This window comes from Elaeis guineensis, chromosome 3, assembly GCF_000442705.2.
Source record: "Elaeis guineensis isolate ETL-2024a chromosome 3, EG11, whole genome shotgun sequence".
Classification (NCBI taxonomy): Eukaryota; Viridiplantae; Streptophyta; class Magnoliopsida; order Arecales; family Arecaceae; genus Elaeis; species Elaeis guineensis.
The window spans coordinates 21525510-21550349 of NC_025995.2; the positions used below are offsets into that span (position 1 = coordinate 21525510).

The 24840-nt window shown below is 37.0% G+C and overlaps 1 pseudogene; it reads right to left on the reverse strand.

Moving 5' to 3' along the window:
* Positions 1–1807: 1807 nt before the first annotated feature.
* Positions 1808–24840, reverse strand: part of LOC140856212 (zinc finger BED domain-containing protein RICESLEEPER 2-like) — a 56758-nt pseudogene continuing 33725 nt past the window's right edge.

Here is a 24840-nt window from a genome sequence, read left to right on the forward strand (position 1 = left end):
CTTGAGCCTAGTACATACTAATGTATGCGGCCCATGAGTATAAGTGCTAGAGATGATATTTCTGCTTCATAACTTTGGAGCGGTCCGATAGATGAATGAAGAAGCTCATTATTGGAGAAGTCCGGATGGCACGATAGGAGTTCGTCCGTTGGAGAATCTGGAGGACACTATGGAAGGTCGACTGTTGGAGGAGTCTGAATGGTATTGTGGAAGCTCGGACGTCGGGGGAGTTCAGAAAGATGCCGCACAAGGTCGGAAGCCGGAAGAGCCCTGGGAGGGTCGGTCTCTTACGAACTTCGGTTGGGTTATTTTATACCCAACAATAACTATCTTGGAATATAACCAAACATAAGGCGCTAGATATAGTTACAGGCCCAGTAAATAAAATGAAAACCTAAATGGTACAACAGAATAGGTAAGTCACTGAAATTTGTGAATAATAAGCATCAAAACAGGCCAAAGAAGTATTTAAAGAGTTCTTTTTAAAGATGGACAGAACTACAGAAAATATGGCCATACATTAGTAAAAATTTGATGACACCAATATGGATGACTATACGTCTCTTTAGATCTCCATACATATGAGAAGTTGACAATCACCTGTAAATATCTCCAGAGTACAGTATAGAAGATAAGTTGACAACAACTAGAGTAACAGTAGTTGATAATATTTAAAGTACAGTAGAAAAAATATGGTCCCAAGCAGTTGAAGAATGCCAGTATCAATTGAAAATCCACATATGGCATATCAAAGAGCTGCTTAGCCAATAGCCAATAAAAGAAGATCATAGCAATTATAGAGTAGTTGATGGAAGTAATGACAAAACTCCACAATAAAGCTCACCCACAAATAGGAGATCATAGAGGAAAGAAAACTCACAGTTGTAGTTGCTATAAGCCTGATTAGATATCTAAATCAGTCTGATACAATATGAAGATTATCAAAGATCCAACTCCTTTTTTCCTTACATGAAGTATTTGAAATTTCAAATACAACAAAATTATACAGTAGATTAATAAAAATAGCTATCCATAGTATAATAAGCCAAGGCTTCATGGCTTCCCATGTAGTTTAGCCAAAATTGAAATCTAAATAAAATTCCAAAATAATCATTCATTATTGCAAGTTGCCTTGTCTTCTAACATAATCATAGAAGATTGATCACCAAATACAATGCAGGTCGGTAGCTATAAAAGAATTGCAAGGCAAATAAGATCTCAAATAACATTCTAAGAAAGAAAGAAAAGTAAAAAAGTTACATGACCAAGAACATTTAGGATAAAAGTTAACAATATAAACATAATAATAAAGATGATTGTTATCAAGATAAGCTAATCAATAGTATTAATAACAATAGCTATTTGGTAATCTTCAATCTTATAGTTCAGATGGAGAGGTGGGCCATCTATATATAAAAAAAATATAAAATTAAAAATTAAAAAAATTAATATATTAATATATGATAAAGTTTATAAAATTTTAAAAATTGAACCTACAAGATGATGCAAGGTGTCTCAAAGCCAATCTTACATGCATATCAAGGCATAAGCCATATCGAGAGATAAGCTACTATGAAAATCATCCAAAACCCTTTTAACAGTGTTGGAGACAAATTTAGATGCAACAATAGACACCGCAATTGTCAATATATCACGAACCTCCCAGACGATATTAGATATTTTGATTCACTGATTCTCCAATATTAGAATATTTGATTAAAGGATGAACCTATTTAAAAAATAAAATATATTTTTACAAGTTATTTTATTAACAATACTAAGTTATATTTTAATACAGATATATAAATTAGAGATTATAAAAGATCTTCCCTTTTAAATAGATCTCTAATTCTGACTTGGATGGTAAGGCAACTTCTTGGATAAATTTTTCATAATCTTATATAAAAAAACTCTCATCTCCTCTATCTTGAGATGTAGACACCATCTCCTCCACTTGAATATGAAAGCCACATGCATCATATAAAATTATATAATGATTATAAAAACTTTGAATGGTATATACACTTTATTGATCTTAATTGAAGCATGATCACCATTACAATAGATTTTTTAAAAGTAATACTTAATAAGCTTCATCTTATGTGTCGGATCAAGAACAACCCCCATGGCAAGAATGTAAGAGTAATCTTTTCAATATTTGATAAATTTTTCCTATATTTTTAAGGCCATCATCGTCACAACTGTATTTGAACTCCAAGATTCTTAGAATTAAGAGCACCTATGTTCTCCAAATCTCATAGAAATAGAAATTTACAGTTATATTTTTTTTGTTTATGAAAAAAATAGTTATATGATGGAAAATTTTTAAAAAGTTGTAAATAATAATGCCTTGAAACCAATATTTCTTAGTTGGCATATTTTCAAGATTAGGATCCTAGACCTCAAGTCGCATAAATACATCCTTGAATTATATATCATCATTTAACATGAGATACATAGAATTCCAATGAGTAGGTACATCTATGCATATTTTTTTCTTACCATTCATCTTTAATTATTTGATAATTCTCATAAATATTTCTTGTCTTGCTTGAGATGATTTTATAAATTTAACAGCCTCCTAAATCTTATCAATAGCACCCTTCACTATCTTCAACCCATCCTTCACAACCAAATTAAGAATATGTGCACAACAACCTACATGAAAGATCCTGCCATCCAAAAGTAAATCTCTTCTAAATTATCTTTGAAATTCCATAGCCATAACTATATTTGCTGACAAATTATCAAGGATGATTGAACCCAATCTTTTTTTAGTGTTCTAAGATAAAATGTAGCTTGCAATACAATCACTAATAACTAAGCCTATATTGTTGGAAAATATGTCCTAAAGCTAATTATCTATCTATAGATGATTGAGCTTTTTATAGTTTATATATGAATTATTAATGAATAAAAATTATTTTGATAAGTTCATCATAAAAGTACATCTTTCTTTGAACTCTTGCGTTATGATGAAATCTTTAGAACTATAATATAATCAATAAAGAAAATTTATCGAATAATTCTTAAACTTGTTCGTGATCAAATGATATGTTATTAATAAGGACAATAATATTTATCGAGTATAAGTCATTGTGTGCCTTATAGGTTGGTTGTCCTCTTAATCAAGGAGTGTGGAGCAACTAATATGGCATATAGATGAAATGTAGGAGTACATCATCACTGAATAGTGACTCACCTACAGAGTTTCTATTGTCAAGGGCAGCTCACGAAGAATTTGGACATAAGTGTCTCTCTGACCTAAGACCATTACAGTGATTTGTAAGCCATTCACTATACTTTGATGTCGGACTACTTATATTTTTAATACAGTGATAGAAGACTACTGGGTACAGCCAAATACTTACAAAGTTGGTGTGTGAGTTAAGGTGGGATTGACCCCTCCAATTTATAGGAGTTAATGCATTACTGTATCTCAATCCAGTAAAATCTTGGCCAAGATAATCCTCGTGATCTGTCATAAGATTTGGAAAAGATTGAAATATAATGAGAATGACTATTCCAGGATTGACAGTTAAACCCTACGTCATCTTAAGCATTAGGGTCAAAGAGATGATTATGCGGTAACCATATGTTGAGGTTCTTGAATGTTGTTTGTAATTATTCGATCTATCCAGATGTCAGGTATCATTGCTAGATAGTCACTTCGATTAGTATAGAAAGTAGTTCCTCTACTACCAGTTTAATGTTCGAACCTATGGAGTCACGCACAAAATCAAACAATATAGAAAAAAATTGAATGAATATTTATATATTCAATTTAGAAGTATGAGACTTGATTGAACATATAGATTTACTTAATTGAGAAATAAGTTATGGGTCATACGAAATTAAATACTGACTATATGCAACTAGCACTGCTCATAAGGCATAAGTTTGATTCCAAAGATGAATTTGATCAAATCTATGATCCAAAAAATTATGAGAGTTTGGATTCAAGTCCTAATTATTTTAGATCAGATCTAAATTTAATTGAACTTGATTTTATTGAGGCTAAATTGGGTTAATTATCTAAGTTAGACTTGGACCTAGCTAAATCCTAATTAGATTAGGATTAGCAGCCTTTTCAAATTTGATTTCAATCAGATTCGAATTGAGTCCAAACTTGAATCAAATTAGATTTGGTGTAATTAACCATATTTATCAAGTATTCTCTCACCCATATGGCTGACCAAGATAGAGGAGAGGGTGCTGGAAACAGCGTCCTCCCCTTGGGCGTGCATCATGGTGAAGGGAGGCGCGAGTTGGCTCCTCTCCTACTTCAATTAAGAAACCTTATGGTTTAGGGAGTGGATTTAATTCAAATATGGAGAGTCTTATTTCTAACCCATGAAGGTATTTGATTTGATCTAGGAACTCTTGTCTATTTAAAGATGGGTGTGGAGAAGAGAAAAATCAATCAAGCATTGGCTTAGGTGTGAGAAGTTTGGGCATCCCATCTTCTTAGGCGTCATCTCTCCTTGAGTGTCTCTCTCTTCTTAAGTGTCCTCGCTATCTCTTGTGGTGTGGTGTGTGGGTTCTTCTAAGATCTTTAGATCAAATCTCAAGACTCTCCTTCTTTCCTCCTCTCTCCTACGTTGCTTGGCGTGCATGCGAAAAAGAGGATCTGCATATCCAGATCTCGCCAAGCAAATTGATTGAGGAACCTCTTCTACCTTGATCAAGTTTTTCATTGTGAATTAAAGTAATATTTCATAAATATTATAAAATTTTAATTGCTAATATATTTAATTTTCTTCCTGGCATCCGATGTGATCGGACAATTTTTCCTTCATATATATGTTGAAGGAACCATCTTATAGTTGATAATATATTTTTTAAGTTTTCAACCATTAGTGATATATTGTGTAGTGAGACATATATATCTCAATATTTGATTTGATGTCCATATATCAAATGTTAAGTTGATTCTTCCATACTTTACTTTAAATAACTCATCTAGTCTTCTTTTTTTCTTTCATATGCTTTAAAATAATCAGATGCCAATATTGTCCTTGAAACAATATTAAATTTAGATTTAAGATTTCTAACAAACATCTAAAAAGCTAGATATTCAACTGTTGTAAATGGCATTTCTCATAGAATTATCGTTCTTGTAAGATCCTCACAGTTTCTTTCTTGATCAAATGAATAGGGAGTCAACTCATTCAATGCAATATTATCTTTTAATGTTACATGACCTATGAACTATTTTTGCCTTCTATCAATATTTTTTTTAACTTATAATTCTTTGTACATTTGTGAAGATGATTTGTTCAATTTTTAGGATCGATTGAAAATATAAATTGATAATAATTATATTTAATCTTGTCTTTTTGATTTTCTATCCCTGAATAATGACTCCATATCTCTGGCCTCCTTTTTTCTCTCGCTTTAGAGCTATCTGTATTAGAGGGTCATGTAGGATGAGAACTACTACAACCAAGAGTACTTGAAACTTTCGCTGTGTTTTCATTACTATCCATCATAGACATTAACCTATTTTGTATAGAATTAAATGAAAATGTATAAGTATGAAATGCAACTCAATACGATAGAAAGATAAAATAATCTTATCCATTGTTCCTCTTAAATTCTTGCAGCATCAAACTAAAATAAGAGAAATAAAAGCTTCCATAACGGATCAAATAATCCAAAAATAAGAAAATGGACACATGCTATAGGCATTATATGTTAAACAAATGATAAGATAACAATCTTTGTATAATAGATGATGCTCAAATAATATAACAAATTAGTATGAAGGATAATCAACGATAAAAAATTTTAGATATTAAAGAAAAGGTATTGGAAGAGTTTTAAGTATTAAAAAAATCTAATAGCTTAAAAGAGATTTTATGGACATTAATAGATTAATATGCTGAGATAATTTGACCAAGAAATCCTAAATTTATCAATATATTCCTTCAATATATGACAAATTTTTTGAAATCTGCTCGATAAGATCATGACATCCCCACCATACTTCATATTTAACAGCATACAAGATTTGAAAAGAGAGAATATGTAACCCACATGTATAAAGTTATCAATCTGCTTTATCAAAATATTTAAAACAGTGTAAATCATACATATAACACTATCAAAAAAAAATATTTCTATTATGTATCTTAGCAAAAGTATGTGGTAAAAAGGAGAGATGCTTAAAATTTTGAAAAGAAAATGAGCTCCAAAAATAAATATCAGACAAGAAACATGCAATTTTTCTCTTAAATGTCCAACAATAGCATTTAACAAATATACAAATTCAATAGATAACCAGCTTCTTACTCTTTCATGAAAGTTATGTGATTTTCAGACTCAAGCAACTATTATAAACTTGATGGCTTTCTCAAGTATCTCCTAAAGTATAAATAATTTGAGGAAGCATTAGTATAGCTAACTATTGATGAAATTTATAAGACATTTGAACATTTGAATTTATACATAAACATCTTCAATTTACATATATTATTGGTATATATAAGTGAATAAGGAATAGATGATGTATCATATACCAATTTTTCCAAATCTCCTCATAGATTTGAAGAAATAAGAAATTCCAACACATCTTACGTATCTTATTGATATTCCTCAAGCAAGCTTTATCTATATGATTTGTATAAAACATAGATAATTTCCAATCATCTCCCTCAAAGATGCAGCTAAAATCACTAGCAAATCAGTAAGTGCATACCAAATTTTTAACATCACCCAATGGAATAAATCTATAGTCAAGCAATATGACATTAATAAGCACATACTGCTAACAACCTAATGGTAAGCAGCATAATCAAATGAAATATAGATGAAAGAGAATGCTTTCAATAATAAAATAGGATAAAAGCTTCATCTAATAAAAATGTGAATTTGTTCTTATCTTTCTACACTTTTGACATGGCCGTCATAAAATTAGTAGCTATACCAGAAGAGTTTATTTATGAACATCAAACAAAGCCTCCAAAATTTTAACAAAAGAGATGCTTTGTCACTACATAATTTTTTCTAATATAGATTTCTACCAGAAATCAAGATATAGCTCTCCAATTATTACATTTAACATATTACATATAATTTATGTTGGAGATGATATATGTTTGACAGGTTATAGAAACTACAACTCAAAAATGGATGGTGATGGATAGAAAGGCATATCTCATCATCCTAGTCCTCCTTTCTACCATACTATTCCTCTATTCATTTTTCTCCCTAAAAAGCAGGATAGATGGAAGTTTGGCCAAATATTGGGTGAGGGCGGGATCAAATATCAGTCTTTTTTATCAATATAGAATTTAAACAATTCTAATAGTTATCATCCTCTCTGTTCACAAGCTCTAAGAGACCAAAACAAAAGGAGCCATATCAAACTGTAGTTATATTCTAATGTAATCTAATATAGTCTTTGTAAAAAAAAATCAACATGAAAAAATATTTTTTTTTAGATTTAATCATGGCTAGATTTAAAAAAAATAAGAGAAAAAATATATACAACTTTTCGAACTTGAAAATTGGAAGAAAAGGTTCTAATCATGGTTAGACCAAAAAAAGCTGATCTATGTGAGAAAAATCGATATGAAAGAACATTTTTTAGATCTCATTATGGTTAGACTAGGAAAAATTAGAAGAAAAAAATTTAAAAAACTTTTTATATCTAAAAAATAGAAGAAAAAAAGAAAAATAAATCATGGTTAAACTAGAGAAAAATCTTTCTAAGACTAGATTTTTTTGGATCTAAAAAATCTAGCATTAAAAAAAAAGAGAAATGGTGATCAAATAGAAAAGAAGAGAAATATGTATAAGTATCAAGAGGAGAAGATGATGCAAATCTTTTTCTCGAAGGAGGTCGGGAAAGAGGAGGGATGGGATTTTTTTTTCCATGAATAGGAGGAAGGGAGGAGGTGCAGGAGGTAGCCGTAGGTGGAGGTAGAGGAGGATGAATAGAGCAGCAAAAGAGGTGCTGATGAAGCATGGACACAACAAGGAGGATGGAAGAGAACTAGGATAGATGGAGGAAAAAAATTAATTGAGACATAAGATCTAAGATTTTGCTATTTTGGAGAAGAAGGTACCTTGAGACAAATCACTGAACATGCACTGCACACCAAAGTTGCCATCTCGCCTGCAACTAAAATCGTCCCCTTTTTGCTGGGGAGAAAAGAGATCGATCAGGAATGAAAAGAAACCTGAAAGATGAAGATAGCAATTTGAGATGGAGAGAGAGCAATTCTAAGAGGCTAAGAGTGATATTTTATTCTAAAAGAGCATCGAAGAGGTTGAGAGAGAGACTCAGGATAGGTTTGGTTCGGATGAGTGTTTGGATCCCATACTAGGTTCGAGTCAAGTCGGGTCTGATTGGATTATTTATCTTAAGAATCAAATCAAACTAAAAGTCTTTATAAGTCGGATCAGGTCGGATAAGATCAGAATTCAGTAAATCTAAATCTAATCCAAAAAATGGAATGGGTCTAATTTTAGAACTCGACCCGGCTCCATGGGTCTTTTGAAATGGTTCGAATCGAATAACATGATCCATTTGCAATGCTATCTATCATGTATTTTATCTCGGATAATTGCTCAATATCCTTCATCATTAGGTCTATACAATGTATTTCACAAGGGGTCCAATGTAGATGTCATTTTTCTAGCATCAGATCTTTTTCTGCTTTCATATAGTTTGCCTCATTGTCTGTGACAACTAGATGATTTATTCTTCACCAATTTTATCAACAATATTTCTCATCAAGTCCAAAATATAATTAGAGTCATATATTTCATCTGAAGTATCAACTGAAGTATGAAAGTTGGTCACTCTATCATAATAGATTAGAAAATTGATAATACTTATTTCAGTAGGTTTAGACAACCATTACATATCAATATCACCCCATAAGCATTCCACTCCCTTTTATAACTCTCAATCCAAGATTTGATATATGTGACTTATTGTTGCAAGTATGATCCATATATCTTATAGGGTGTAGGAGGATCAATACCTAGACCAGTTTTATGTATTGTACTAATTATCAATCAAAAGTATGTATTTGCCACTACTCATGCTGGACATAACTAAAGTGAAACTAGTTGGCAATTGCCCTTCATATTTATTTTTTATTATTCTTATTTATACAGTCATCAATTTACGATTTCTTTGACTTTAGATCCGGATATACTATAGGATCTAGATCATGGATGCTGGGATCTCTTGACCTCTCCTTCAATTTCTTTCCAAATGCATCAAATAATAACTTAATTGAAGATGATTTCATCCCGATGGACGGACTCTTTTTTAATTCAGTAAACTATAAATGTGAATACGATCTTTTCTTACACTAGAGCCACCATTCTTCTCAAAATGAAAGCATCCAAACTATGCTCTATATCTCAATATCTCCTCATATCGCCATTAGTCTTGTCGAGATGCCCGAATAATCTCTCATAAATGAGCTGCCTCTAAATCATTTGAATCAAAGTAATCATCATCATCATCTAACTTTATGTGAATATATGATTGAGATGTCCGATGATCAAGTACTTTTTTTGAGCTTTGAATGCTATCTTCACTTTCTTTTCTTTTTACAAATGCTCTCTTATCATCACTTGAACTTTTGTGGTACCTTTAAATACTTTTGACATCACTGAAACCATCCACTAAGTATTGTTTCAATTAAGTGACTCCACCTCTTCTATTTTCTAGTCCATAGTAATTATATTTCCATTGATGCCAGTCTTCTTCTATTTTTTCAAAACACCATCCAATACACAGATCCTTCAGTTGCTTGCTATTGGGATCCATCTAGTTTTTAAAAAATTATAAAATTAATAATTATAAGTATCTAAAAATTAGATTTAAGTTACATATGCTATATTCCATATTTTTTAAATTTATTATAATTTTTTAATATTTTTATTAATCATATTAAATATTAGTTTAAAATTTATTAAACTTTTGAAAAAAATACTTAGAGATTTATGTTATTTATATTCATTATTTTCATTAATTTTCCAAAATTTTTGAATAATTATGTAAGTAATAATCAAAAATTATTTTTATTATTTTGTGTATTCACTAAAATTAATCAAAAGTAACTAGAATTAGATTTAAATTATTTATGCTTTTATGGTATATCAAGTTATCAATCCTTTACTAGGTTTAGGATTTTTTTATAATTTCTAAAATATATTTTTATAATTTCTAAATATTTTTATAATTAGTAATATTTATTTTAATTATTTATTATATTTAGTTACCTACCCATTTGTATGTTTGGGATTTTTTGTAATTTTTAAAATATGTTTTTATAATTTTTAAATATTTTTATAATTAATAAATTTTATTTTTAATTATTTATTATATCAATTATATCCAATTTAGGATTTCTTGTTATTTCTGAAATATATTTTTATAATTTTTAATATTTATTTTAATTATTTATTATATTCAGTTACCCACCCATTTCTATGTTTAGGATTTTTTTATAATTTCCAAATATATGTTTATAATTTTTAAATATTCAATTAAATCTATTTTAATTATTTATTATATCCATTATATCCAATTATCTACCATTTCTAGGTTCAAGATTTCTTATAATATCTAAAATATATTTTTATAATTAATTATGTTTATTTTAAATGTTTATTATATTTATTATATCCAATTATCTATCCATTTCTATGTTTAGGATTTTTTGTAATTGCCACATATATGTTTATAATTTCTAAATATTTTTGTAATTAATAAAATTTATTCAAATTATTTATTATATTTATTACACCTAGTTAACTATCCATTTCTATGTTTAAGATTTTTTTTGTAATTTTCAAAATATAATTTCAAAATTTCAAAATACTTTATAATTAATATATTTATTTTAATTATTTATTATATTTAAAGCATCCAGTTATCTATTCATTTTTATGTTTAGAATTTTTTATATTTTTAATATATATTTTAATCTTTTTATCCCCTTCTCATTTATTCTTCTGAGAGTTCATGCTCTGTTTTCTCTTTATTAGTATTATTTACTTACTTTAACTTGGATTTTAGACTATTAGTGTCTTACTATTTCAATGAAAGAATTATTACATGGACTAATATACCATTCTAAATCCCAGAGCACATGTATAGTAGATAACAGGCATCCTCATGTGATTTTGAATTATTAGAAGGTAGGGGATAATGTAGTAGATAAATATTGGGCTAGTCTACTAGACCTAATCTATCTAATAATTATACATTTCATAGGATCGAAAAAATTTGAACCAACCATTCCAATATGACATGTTGCAATAACTTTAAACCAACCATCAATTAGAATGGTTGCAATTTTGATATCACTATTGTAACGACAAATAAAATATAATAAGAAAAATAATGGCAATAATTTTTTAAATAATAGTTTATTAATTAAAAACATTTACAAGTTTGATAATAAGTAAGCATGAAATATGAAAATAAAGGATAGGAGTAGAAATACCGCTAGCGAGACCCATCAATTTTGTTATATGAATTCTAGAATCTCCCTTGTCAAATAACGCTCGAGGTGCTCAAAAATAATATTGCTATTAGAACTCATAGCATAGCTCCCAACTCTTGGTGAATATTATGGTCGTGAGAGACTGAGAGTTGGGTGTGAATATTTATATAGTCTATAGGTAACAGGAGGTTGTGGACTTATGGGACCAAACTACATATTGGGTGCTGTATTTATTTCGAACATATTATTATTTTAAATTACATTGATCCTAGATGAATAATTTTTCATATGGTTTATCCTTCTTCATATGAATAGATGGTACAATTGATATTATAAATTGTGTTGAATGTCGACCATGCAAGGTTCTCATGTTTATTTTTTTAACTTCCTCTCCTTTCAATGCATATGTATTAGTTTTGTCCTAAGAAAATCAATTCTCCGACTCTTTTCTAATGCATACCCATCCTTGTTGTTTGTAAGATTCTTCTTTCTATGCATGATATTTTTTTTTAGAACTTTCTTTCTCATCACAATATTAGTCTCAGACTATCACCACATATGAGTACTTTTAGGCTATCGGCATGTCATGAATATCAATCATTGAATTATGCAAAACATACAGTCTGAATCCATATTTAGTTAGCGGATTGCATATAGCCAGATCTAACCACTTAGTCGGTGGATCTCATGCAGCCAAAGATCTAAATCCGAATGCTTTGAGAGTTATGTGGGTGCAATCGAACGAATGAGGCCATGAAAGAACATAAATCACATGCACAAGAAAGCCCAAACTTGAGAGACAAAAATGGCCTCCTAAGTTAGGGTTTCAACCATTCTTCCCCTCTATTCCTCCCTCCTCCCTCCTCCCTCCCAATTGGTTCCTCATAAAAAAATCCGAATGCTTCCCTTTTCTTTCTCCTCTCTTCTCTTTCTCCAACGGTCCTCCCTCATGATCTTTGTGAGATAATTGGAATCAAACTTTGATGCATGCTCCTCTTGGCTCTTCGCTTTCGATCGTGCTCCTCCTTTTCGATGATGATGCTGATGATGACACATTAGTGAAAAAAGATCAGTGACTTTAACCTCTTATTCTTCTTCCTTCCAGTGATGAATCGAAAGAAAAAAAGGGCGAGTCTCGATTGAGATGGCAGTACCAATGCATGATTCGATCGAAAAGAAGACGGGATGATCAAGATAGAGGCTGAAAGTATGTTTTAGTGTCCGCACCCATCTCAAGTGTCAGAATCTTAGAGAAATGGGACGAAATGGTCGAAACAGCCCCCATCTCATCAGGACTTAAATCACTATCCTGTACAATCTTATATTGTGATAATCAATCTGCCATTGCCATACATAAACAAAAAAATTTAAAATACAAGAAAAAGCATATTAGGCCTAGACAAAAATTATTAAAAATATTATATAAAAAATACCACAGCCCTATAGTTTGTAAGGCCAAAAAAGAATTTGTCTGACCCTCTTACTAATGAACTAGCGTGGAGGCTAATTTTAGTAACATTGAGGGGAATGAGGTTGAATCCCATAAGTTAGATATCATCGATGGCAACCCTGACACTCATGACTAAAAATTCTGCTTGGGCTAAAAAACCTATGATCATCGATGGATCAATAGGTGAAAGCAAGTCAATTAGATAGCTAGAAGAAGTACTCAAAACTAAAATTATAAGTTTTTGCCTATGATAAGAATGCATTAACTACACCAAGATAAAAAAGAGCTAGGCTCAAATTGAGACCAAGGTCCATACGAAAGATTTGAGTTGTGAAAACCCTTGGAGATCTCACCTATGTAAGAGTTATCATGGAGCCACAATCTATGGAAATTGGGCTCTTCCCTTAAGTGCTCATAAAATAAGATACTAGATGGTCAGAATGTGTGGATCAAATTAGAACATGATTCAAGTTTGTTTTGTATGTGCTTTTAGTGCATGTGTATACATCAAGTCCAAGTTCAAGATAGTTCATTTTGAAGAAGTGTGATGAAATCTAATTGTCACTAAGTAAAGGTTAAGTCCACTAGACACCTTCATTAGATACACAATATAAACCATTTGTATTTGCTTGATCATATGATTTTCTATTAATTAAAAATTTAAACCAATATAGGGATTGTTGAAAACTTGTTTGTTTGTCATTGATCAGATGGATAATATTTCTTGATCATGGCCAACATGGAGTGGTTAGACAAATTTTCTGGCATTTGTTTCAAAATTTGAATCATTCTAAATTTTAAATTTTAGTCATATGTTTTTTTCCATTCTTTAATGATTGTTGCAATATGTTATTGGTCAAGCTTTTCATATATGATTTTGACATGTTCTGTGAAGGAAAAATTCTCCGATCTGATCAGATTGTCTGGGTGTGATTTAAAAATTTTTTCTAGAATAAGCTAATATAAATTTTATGCTTACCTGATATGCAGTGGAATAAGGATCAAAATCCTCAAGAAAATTCAAATCCAATGCCTCGCAAGGTCTGAACGTACAAACCCTCTACTTCGCACGCACACCAAGCTCCACAGAGAATATGGATGAAGTCTGTTGCGCAAATCCTTTAGAAGGCAGCAAGAGAAGGAGAAGATCTTATCTCGAATGTAAACTTTCACACCAAGGAAGAGGACACCAAGAGGGATGATGTGAAGAGTGAAGGACGTCCCATAAAAATAGCACCCCTTTCTTTTGTTGTTGCACACAAGCCTCTCCTTTATCTCATAGTGGTTTTTGTGTTTGTCACACAAAACAAATCACTTGCTTTTATCGTGTAATAGGATCCTCCCTTTAATAGATGAGGCATTCACATCTGATCCAAAGTCCTAATTAGTTAGGACACTCAATCCTATCCAAAGTAGGAATCGGACATGAGAAAGGAGAGCGCCTAAGATTGTTTCACGTGAGACCCTTCACATGCGTGCTTCTTGGGGCGAAAAAATCAGTGCCTCAATTTCTTTCTTGGTTGGCCACTTTATGAGAGAGAGTTCCTGATAATTAAGGCTCTTTGATTCTAAATCAAATGGGTTCAGATTTGTCTCAATTTGGATCCGATTCGAGCCAGATTCGAAGAGCCTGTCAATCTTAATCTAATTAGAATTCTGATCTAAGTCTAACTTGAATTTTGAACCTAATTCAAGCCTAATTAAATCAGATCAAATCTGAAATTAATTAACCCTTGAATTCAATCTCTCATGAATCTTTTGGATCATTGATCAGATCAGTACCATCTCTAAAATTAAACCTGAACCACATATCCAGTGCTAGCTAGATATAGTCAACTTTTTAATCCTGTATGATCCTTAACTTAATTTTTAATTAAGCTAATCTATTTATTCAATCAAGTAACATACTTTCAAATTGAACTCATAGATTTAGATCAATTCTTTCCTATGTCGTCTGACTTTGTGCGTGACTCCATAGGTTCGAACACTAAGTCACTAGTACAGGAATTATTTCTTGTGCTAATTGAAGTTGCCATCTAGCAATAGTTTTTGATGTCTAGATAGGTCAAATATATATAAGGCAATATTCAGGAAACTACGTATATGGTTACCGCATAATTCATCCATTTCTCTGAATGCTCAAAGATAACCTAGGGTTTAATTATTAATCTTGGATGAGTCATCCACATTATATTTCAACCTTTCATATCCATCACATAAATTATCTGGACCTAGAGTTTACTAAATTAAAATACAGTGATGCATTAACTCTTGTAATCTAGATGAATCAGTCTCATCTTGATCCACACATAGACTTCACAAGTACTTGACTGTACCCAGTAGCCTTCCGTGATTATATTAAAAATACACGTAGTCTGACACCAAAACACAGTGAGTTGTTTGCAAGTCACTATCATGATCTCAAGTTTGAGGGATACTTATGTCCATACATTTTGTGAGCTGTTCTTAACAGCAAAGTGTTCTACAGATGAGTCACTTGTTCAGTGATGATGTACTTCTACATCTCATCTGTATGCCATACTAGTGTCTCTACACTCCTTGGTTAAGAGAATAACCAATCTATATAGTACATAATGACCTACACTTGATCAACATCATCGTTCTTTAATGATGTATCATTTGATCACGAATATATTTAAGAACTATTCGATAAATCTTCTTTTATCGATTGTCATATAGTTCTAAGAACTTCATCACAACACAAGAGTTCTAATAAAAAAAATATACATCTTGTGATGAAAAATATCAAATAATTTTTATTATTTCATAATTCATATACAATTACAAAGAGCACAATCGTCTAAATGATTGGCTTTAGGACACATTTTCTAATATTATGAGCATTCATATGGCTATTTTGCACCTTCCATCTATTGTCATGTATGGATATTGGAAAGTGGATGATATTATGGGCTGACCCAGAACAAATTTGTGTCCAACCTGTATTATGGTAATGCTTTATCCTAATTGGTAGAGAATTATACAATCTTTCTAAGACAATGTTCCACAAGCTCTCTATGCTTCTTTAATTCTACATAAAAATTTGATTAGTCTGAAAACATTGAATAGTTTAGTTGAAGCTCTTTCATGTGTGCTCTAAAGGAGAGTTTCATTGGAGGTTCTATTGTATCTTGGAAACCTGCTATAAAGCTAGCGCACAAAAGGGAGCAAAAGTCTTTGCTAAAGAGCATCTATTGATGTGGCTTGCTTCCTTATCCTCGTATCTACTTTTTCGATCTAAATATTTGTCTTGTTCCATTTTGAACATCTTATTTATACTCTATATTAAATATGGAATCTAAAAGCTGCTTGATGGCTCTTGTCCACTTGCTGTACTCCACATGGATATTTAAGGTGCCTCGCAAGAAAAAGAAAAAAATTAGCATCCATTTAGAAGAGGTTGGAAGGAAGAAAAAGGAGAGAAGGTGCTCGCAAGGGGGCATAGGTGGAGCCTACTTTTGTCTTTTCTTTATGGCTATATAATAGGCTCCATATGAATTTTTGATGTACCTTGCAAAAAGGAGAAAAAATCAGCATCAATACTGATTTGGAGGAGGTCGAAAGAGGAAATAAAAGGTACTCATAAGAGAGCATGTGGGGGGGATAGGTGGAGCATGCTTCCACCTTTTCTCCATGGATAAGTGGTGTTATTTTGTGAAAGAAAAGGACAAAAAGTCAAAATCTAGCCTACAAGCCTCTGCCCCTATTTTTTGTTGAGTCGCATCCTCTGGATGAGGAGAAAGTCAAAATCTACTTTGTAGGAGCATCCAAGACTACGTCGGTAGGGAATGGATGTAGGCATGCTCTAGAATGCTTTTACACAACTGCAATATGCAGATGAGTGCTATTGGAGTAGCCCTTAGGATTATTTAACCATCTCGAGATCAGAGCTTCAATGCGGACTTCTCACTCTAGTTTATCTTTTTCTCTTTTCAACTTTTAAAATATCTTCGAGGGGAGTTATTGTTGGTTGTGACAGCTTTCCATATCCTGTATTATTTTTATCTAGGAGGGGTTGCTAGAAAATGACCAACAAAAAAAAATGAAGTGCAAAGGGGCATGGATGGATGGATCATAGTATGGGAGCAAGATAATATATATTTTATGCACAGCATCTGCACTGTTTCTTTTAAATTTTTTTCTCTATGCCCTCTCAAGTTTTTGGACAGAGCATGTAACTGTCACATGCAAGAATCATAGGTGTGGCCTCATGGATGACAGAAAAAAGAAATGAAACTAAAAAGATGCATTTTTTTCTACAAATAACATGAAAAAAAAATGCCGCATCATTGTTTTTTTTTTTTGAATTTTTGGGGGATGGAAAACCATCGGTGATCTACATAACTTTTTTCTTTTTAAAAAGTTTCAAATCTTCTAGAAAAAGATAGGACAGAAAAGAATAGTCAGAAGAATAAAAATATGGAGGAAAAGGAGGAGCACAAAAAGAAGAAAGAAGGAGAAAAAGAAAAAGAGTAGGGTGAATTTTTTTCTGATTTTTGTTTTGCTACAGAGCAAAAATCCAAAAAGACATGGAGCATAGGACTTGAGATAAGAATAAGGAGAAGGAGGAGAATAAAGGAAAAGAAGAAGAAGGAAAATATATCTTTTTTTATTTTTTTGTTATTGGATGGAAAACCAAATGAAAACCTCTTAGAGATCTATAGAAGCCCTTTTTTTTTTTACAAGAAAAAATTATTTCAAATATACTGGAAATAAGTGGAAAGAAATATGCAATTGAAAACAAAAGAGAAGATGGAGGTAACAAGGAGGAGATGAAGAATGAAGGAGAAAAAGAAGAAGAAAAAGATAAAAAAATTCTTAAGAAAAGGAGTATAGGATTTGGGAAAAAAAGTTTCTATTCTCTTTTGTCATATGAAATGAAAAATTTAAAAAAAAATTCTGTTTTTCTTCTTTTGCTAAAGGATGAAAATCCAAAAAAAGAAAACTAGAGTATACAATTTAGAAAGGAGGAGAAGGAGAGGGGAAAGAAGGAAGAGGAGAAAAGGAAGGGGGAAAAAGGTTGTTTCCCCTATTTTTTTTCAAGAAGAAGAAGAAGGAGGAGGAGGAGAAGAAGAAGACAAAGAATTTTCTTTTTTTTTCATTTTTTATTTTGCTATGGAATGGACATTCGATAAAAAATTTATATTTTTATTTTACTATGACATAAAGATGTGAAAAAAAGAAATGGACCACAAGATCATGGAAGAAGGAGAAGAAGAAGAAGAAGAAAGGAGGAGAAGAGTTAGGAAGGCGAGGAGGAAATTTTCTTTTTTTTTGTTTTTTTCTAAAAGAAGAAGAAGAAGGAGAAGGAGAAGGAGAAGGAGAAAAGGAAAAAAAAGAAAAATCCAAATGGCCAGCTATAGGGATGAAGTTGACTTACCAAATCTAGTCGTTTGTTGGTTGAAGATGCGAGAGGAAAGGGAGAATAAATTTTAACATGCAAAGGTTTCATCAAAAGGATATTACTGTAATATATCACATCATCAAGCAGATCCCTTTAAATCTATCGATACTTATAATTCATCAAATACAAGAAACATATGTCAGAATAAGGATATCACTTTCGTATGGTATAATCCTAATCTTAATCTTCAGAGACAATAGCATATCTCTTGAAGAAGAGCTTTTTCAAACCCTAAAGCACACTAACAAAGATAATGACAAATCTCTTCAGAGAATGGGTTATCTAAAAGTAGATGGTCATTGGAATCATTTGGGATTAGAATAAGCAGCTTGAATAAGATGAGCCAGCTCCTAAAGATCCAAGTGCAGTAGGACCATCATCTTCCATGCTAGAGCACCCTCTTGAGTATGGTGGTATTATTAGTCTAAGTGAGGGTCATAAGAAATTATGTAGAAAGTGTCAGATAGGACTTTGGCATCTATGAGGATTAAATTTCAATGGCTTGCAGATCTGATTGAGAGAGGATATACTTCGACAATTACTTTGCCTTGAGATACTACCGTTGCTTCTATTATCACTATAAGAAAACTGTTAATTACCGATGGATAAAATCCGACTTTACTCTATCTCCATTCTATCATTAAACTTGATAGAGACCGTCTAGCGACTGATTAGCGATAAAATCAAGGTGGTAGTAAAAAGCTTCATTGCTAAACTAGTGATGGATGTCTTTGCGTCGCTAAATTTATTTAGCGATGGATTAACAATTCTATTTTGGCCATCATTAAAATCATGGCACAACCCTGATAATATACAATGATTTATCTTTAAATGTCACAATTTCATCGCTAAAAAAATTAAAAAAATAAAATCATCATTAATCCGTCATTATGCGGTATTTAATATAATTACAAAAACTTATCATCTGTCACTATTCTGATAGTATTTAGTTGCTAATATAATGTATTATTCGTCGCTACTTTGTCATTAGTCTATCATTAAAACTAAATATTTTCCATCGCTATGTTGTCAGTATGTAGTCATTAATATAGTGTCTCATTAGTCGTTAGTTTGTTGCTAGTGTGTCGTTAAATATAAATATATTTTATTGTTAGTCTGTCATTGTTCTGTCATTATGCTATTTGTTCAACATCCTAGTTAGTCTTTAATTCATCATGATTCCATCGCTAATTTTATTTTTAAGATTAGATTCCGTCAACAGACCATCTCCATTTTATCACTGAAATTTTTAATTTTTTTTTTCATTTTTTTCAATACCTAAAATTAATATCTGCATAACTAATAACATCCATGTTGGTGCAAAAATCCGCTTGCGCCGGAGAAGCTGGAGTCGGGGAAGCCGCGGTCGCCGTCGAGACCTGCAAGGAAAGTCTAAACCGGAGGTGGGGTTGCTCCGGCAAGACCCTCCGACGCTCAAGTCAGTTTTCTGCCTCAACAAGAATGGAGTGCTCGAACGGAGAATTTAGCAGAGTTTTGAGATAAGAAAGAATGAGCTTAAAGAATAACGTATCTGGATCCCCCTTTTATAGGCGGAGGAGGCAACGGATTGATGGCGACGTTTGTAACCGCCTGGTAGTGGGCCGTCCATGGTCAGGAGAATTGATTGCAAAAGATAATGGAGTAGACACGTGGTCATCACCTCGACCCGCCACGTGGAATCTGTTATGAGGGGTGGAGCAGCGTCCGTTGTCAGCGGACAGGAGAATCGCATGGTATCCGTTGTAGGAGGTGGAGCAGGTTCGTGGCCGTCACTGTGGCCTGCCAGGGGATAGTGGAGCTGTGCGGAGTCCGCCACAGGAAGTGGAGCAGGGCGGCTATGGTTACTGCGGCCTGTCAGGGAATGACGGTACTGCGCGGAGTCCGCCACAGGAAGTGGAGCAGGGTCGTGGCCGTTTTGAGGGCCTGTCAGGGAGCGTGGATCTGTCGATTGAAGCTCGGCAACGGGCGGAGCCCGATTTCTGTTGAGGTCCGGGTGAGGTCCTCCTGGCGGTAGGGGTCGTGAGCGGAGCCCGACTCCCGAGGGAGTCCGGGCGGAACCCCCTTGGTGCTGAAGTTGTGGGTGGAGCCCGGCTCTCGTAGGAGTCCGGGCGGAGTCTGCTCGCGACTGTAGTCGCTGGCATCAGGGATGAGGCTCGGCTCCCTTAAGGCTCGGCTCCTCCAGCAGTTGGTACCGAGAGCGGAGCCCGGTTCCCGTGGGAGTCTGGGCGGAGCTGTTCTGATGTTGGCGGCGGAGCGCGGCTCCCGTAGGAGTCCGGGCGGAGCTGCGCTGATGTCGTCGATGGAGCCGGGCTCCCGTAGGAGTCCGGGCGGAGCTGCGCCGCAATCAAAGTTAAGGGTGAAGTCCGGCTCTGGTAGGAGTCCGGATGGAGCTTACCAGCAGTTGATACTGAGAGCAGAGCCCGGCTCCCGTAGGAGTCCGGGCGGAGCTGTTCTGATGTTGGCGGCAGAGTTCGGCTCCCGTAGGAGTCCGGGCGGAGCTGCGCTGATGTCGTCGATGGAGCCCGGCTCCCATAGGAGTCCGGGCGGAGCTGCACTTGCTGTCGGCGGTGGAGCCCGGCTCCCGTAGGAGTCCGGGCGGAGCTGCACTTGCTGTCGGTGGTGGAGTCCGGCTCCCGTAGGAGTCCGGGCGGAGCTGCACTTGCTGTCGGCGATGGAGCCCGGCTCCCCTAGTAGTTCGGGCGGAGCTGCACTTGCTGTCGGCGGTGGAGCCCGGCTCCCGTAGGAGTCCGGGCGGAGCTGCACTTGCTGATGTCGATTCCGTTGAGGGTTCCGACTGTGGGTATTTTATACCCAACACCAGTCCCCCTACATCCGAGTTTTGAATTTCAAACGAAGGAAGTACACAGAGGTACAGCCGAAACCATCCCCTCGAATCTCGCGTCCTGCCGCTCCCAGATATTTTGGCATTAAATGAGCGCCTGCCGGAGTCTTTTCGAATTGGGGCGGTACGAGGGGACGCTTCGAAGACCCCGCAGGTACGCTGGCCTAGGTACGGTGCAATTATGATCCTGCCAACCGTCAGCCGCCTTTAGCCGTCTGCCACGGGGAGTGGGACACGCGTCGGATGCGGACTGGCCTGGGGGGATTCGAGATCATTATGGCACCGGATCCCAGGGTCTATTTAAACCCGTCCTCCCCCTTCAGGCGTCCCACTCCGTTTCTGATTTCTTGCTGGCGTCTGTCATCTCCCCGAGAGTCTGCTCTAGCGAACGCCCTCTCGAGCCGTAGGCGCCTTCCGCTTCTCGCTCCCCAGGCCCCCAGAGCAAGATAGGTTAGTGCTAACCTTCTTCTTCTTACCGCCTAGGGGCTTCTCCTCTTTTCATCTCTTTTGTGTCTTCTTCTGAGTTGACCTTCGGCGTCTCGCTCCCTTCTCGGTCTGCCTTTCTAGGGCCCTTTAGGTTCTCCCCCCAAAAAAAATGTCTTCCGACTCTTCTGCCCCCGTAAGTTCTGGGAGTTCCTCTGCTTCGAACCCCCAGGCCCCCGTTTCTGCGGACGAACCCGCGTTCGGGGCGGGGCCTCGCCCGATTTTCGCACCAGGCGCCATTCCATGTTCGTCGACTCCGGACGAACTCCTCCTGATAAGGGCTCGGTACGGGGTTCCTTCGGAGTATGACCTGGAGCTTCCTGGCCCCTCTGACCGGGCCAGCGCTCCTCCTCCTGGTCGCTTTTGTTTGTACCAGGAGGCATTCCGTGCCGGACTCCGGCTTCTGCTTCCTGCCTTTGTTGCCGCCTTCTTTCATTTCTTAGACATTTCTCTCGCTTCTGTCGCCCCGAATTCCTTTAGGTTTTTGATAGGGTTTCTCTCTCTCTGCCATATAGCCGAGGTCCAGCCATCCCTCTCTCTGTTCAGACATTTCTACACCTTCAAACGCCATCCTTCAGCGAAGGACTGGTGGTACTTCTCCCCCCAGTTCGGTAAGAAGGGGTTGCTGAAGGGTGCCCCTTCTTCGATTCACAACTGGAAGGAGAAATTTTTCTTTGTCTACTGCCCGACCCTGGAACTAGGTCTGCCCCCTTGGGGGTCTCTGAGGGATTCCGTCCGCCGGGCTCCCAGCCTAGGAGAGGACGACCTCCAGGCTGCCCAGAAGCTTCTGAGTTATCCCGCTCCTTCCCTTCCTAACCTTCTGAGGGAGCAGCTTCTTTTCAACATCGGCCTGAGCCCTCAGGATCCAGCAAGTATATATCTTTCCTTTTCTTGTCTTCTTATTCTTTCTTCTTTTTCTTTTTTTTCTCTTCTCTCTTTTTTTTTTTTTTTTTTTGACTCTGGACTGATCGGTGCCGCTTTCTCTTTCTTCTTTTCTTTTCCTGTTGTGTGTTTTTTTTTTTTTTTTTTTTAGCAATGGACACCGAAGCCACGCGGATGCTCGCCAAGGCTATGAGAGCTCAGAAGAGGAAGGGCGCGACGACCTCCGGTTCGGCGAAGAGGGCCAGGGTGGAGGAGACGAGCTTGGCCGCGCCTGTCCAGGTGACCCCGGCCATCGACATTCCTTCGGACGCCGAGCCAGCGGCCCCTCGGGCTTCCCCAAGGAGCCCGCCGACTGGGGTCCCTGTTCCGGAGGTTCGCCCCACTGGGGCGCCCGCCGCAGGGAGGAGGAGGAAATCGGTGGCCCGCAGGGTGAGCAGCCACCGAGCCGCTGTAGACGAGTCCGTCTGCTCCGAGGGGGGATCGGAGAACCCCTTCAACGATAAGGCTCTGATCCGACGGCTGCTCGATGGTTGCATTCTGTCCGACGTCGTGGAGAGGATCGACCACGCCGATCCCGAGCAGCGGGCCTGGGACACTTTGGGGTCCTTTCTTGAGGTAAGCGGATTTTTATTTGCACAGTTGCTCGGTCTTTGTTGTAATTCTCTGTCTGTCCTTGCAGATCGGGCACCAGCTCTTCGCCTATGTCGAGGCGTCGGGCCGCATGAGAAGGGACCTTCTTCGGGCGGAGGAGCGCTGCCAAGACGAGGTTGCTCGTCTTCAAGCGAAGACGGCCGAGGTGGCCGCCCTCCGGGAGGCCCTGGAGAGAGAGAGACAAGACCGGGAAGAGGAAAGACGAGCCCGGGAGGAGGAGAGACGAAGCTTGGAGGAGTCGGCGAGGAAGGCGGAGGCCGAGGTCGCCCATCTGGCCGAGCAAACTCCGGTTCTGGTCTCGGAGGCCAGGACCCTTGTGGTGGAGGAGTTCAAGGCCTCTGCGGAGATGAGGGAGCTGAACGTCCAGTTCGGTCTGGAGGCGTTTACCAAGGGGTTCGAGCTCTGCCGGGAGAGGGTGGCCAGTAGATACCCCGATCTTGATCTCGGCCTTTTGGAGGAGTCTGACGACGAGGCCGCCCCTTCGTCCGCCGCTACCGCAGTCGCACCCCCCGCGCCGAGCTCTCCACCCCCTGCCCCCGAGGTCTGAGACCTCCGATCTTGTATCTTTCCTTTATCGCCATATTTCCTTTCCGCTTGTCTTCAAAATTAATCAATAAAGTCGAACTTCTTATTGTGGGTGGCCTTTCCTTCCCCCTGCTCCTTCTTTTCTGCCTTTCTTCTTGTAATGAGTTGGTCTTTGACGTTTGCTTCTTCCGATGGCAGTGTCCTGCCGAAGCACTCTCCTTGCCCCTGGGGGTCCCGCTGAAGTCAGCTATCCAACGGCTAAAAAAGGAGGTCCTCCACCTGACGAAGAAGTTGAAAAGGTCGGAGGACGAGCTCCGCAAGTCGAAAAAATGCTATTCCGAGGCTGCCGCTGAGGCCGCCCATTTCAGGAGTCTCCAAGTGAAGGCAATCATGGACTACAGCCGGAGGAAGGCGAACTTCACAAAGGAGCTCGAGGAATGCACGAAGAGCGCCAGCGACCGAACTTGGGCTCAAGAAGCCAGGATCAGCGCCCTTAAGGTGGAGCTGTCAGCTGCGAAGAGGAGGATCGGCCAGCTGGAAGGGAACTCATCCCGGCTCACGGTGCGGGATGAGCAGATATGGTCACAAAAGGTCTCCGACCTCCAGAAGCAGCTTCAGGATGCTGAGATGAGCCACGATGTGCAGCGGGCCAACTGGCGCCGGCAGGTAGAAGAGTACAAAGGGAGATTTCGTCAAACGGCGGACGAGGTCGTTCGTCTCCAGAGGCAGTTGGTTACTAGGGCGCAGCTTGCCAACGCCCAAGATGCCGAAGAGCTCCTAGCCCTGAGGGGCACTGTCGAGGGGATTTCTGTCTCTCTTGAGGAGAAGACAGCCGAGCTTCAACAAGTGAGCATCCAACTGGCGCTTGAGCGGAGGGCCATCGCGGACGCAGAGGCGGAGTCCGAAGTTCTGCGGAAGCAGCATCGAGAAGCGGAGGCTGAAAGTCGGCGACTTCGTCAGGCGCTCCAGGATACACTGCGGAAAAAGGAAGAACTAGAAGAAGCAGTGGAGAGCCTGAGGCAGTCCTGGTCGAGGGATGGGAGTGATAACCCTAGGTCGGAGGGAGTAGGGCCTCCTTAGAGTTCTTTTGTCTTCATGTAAT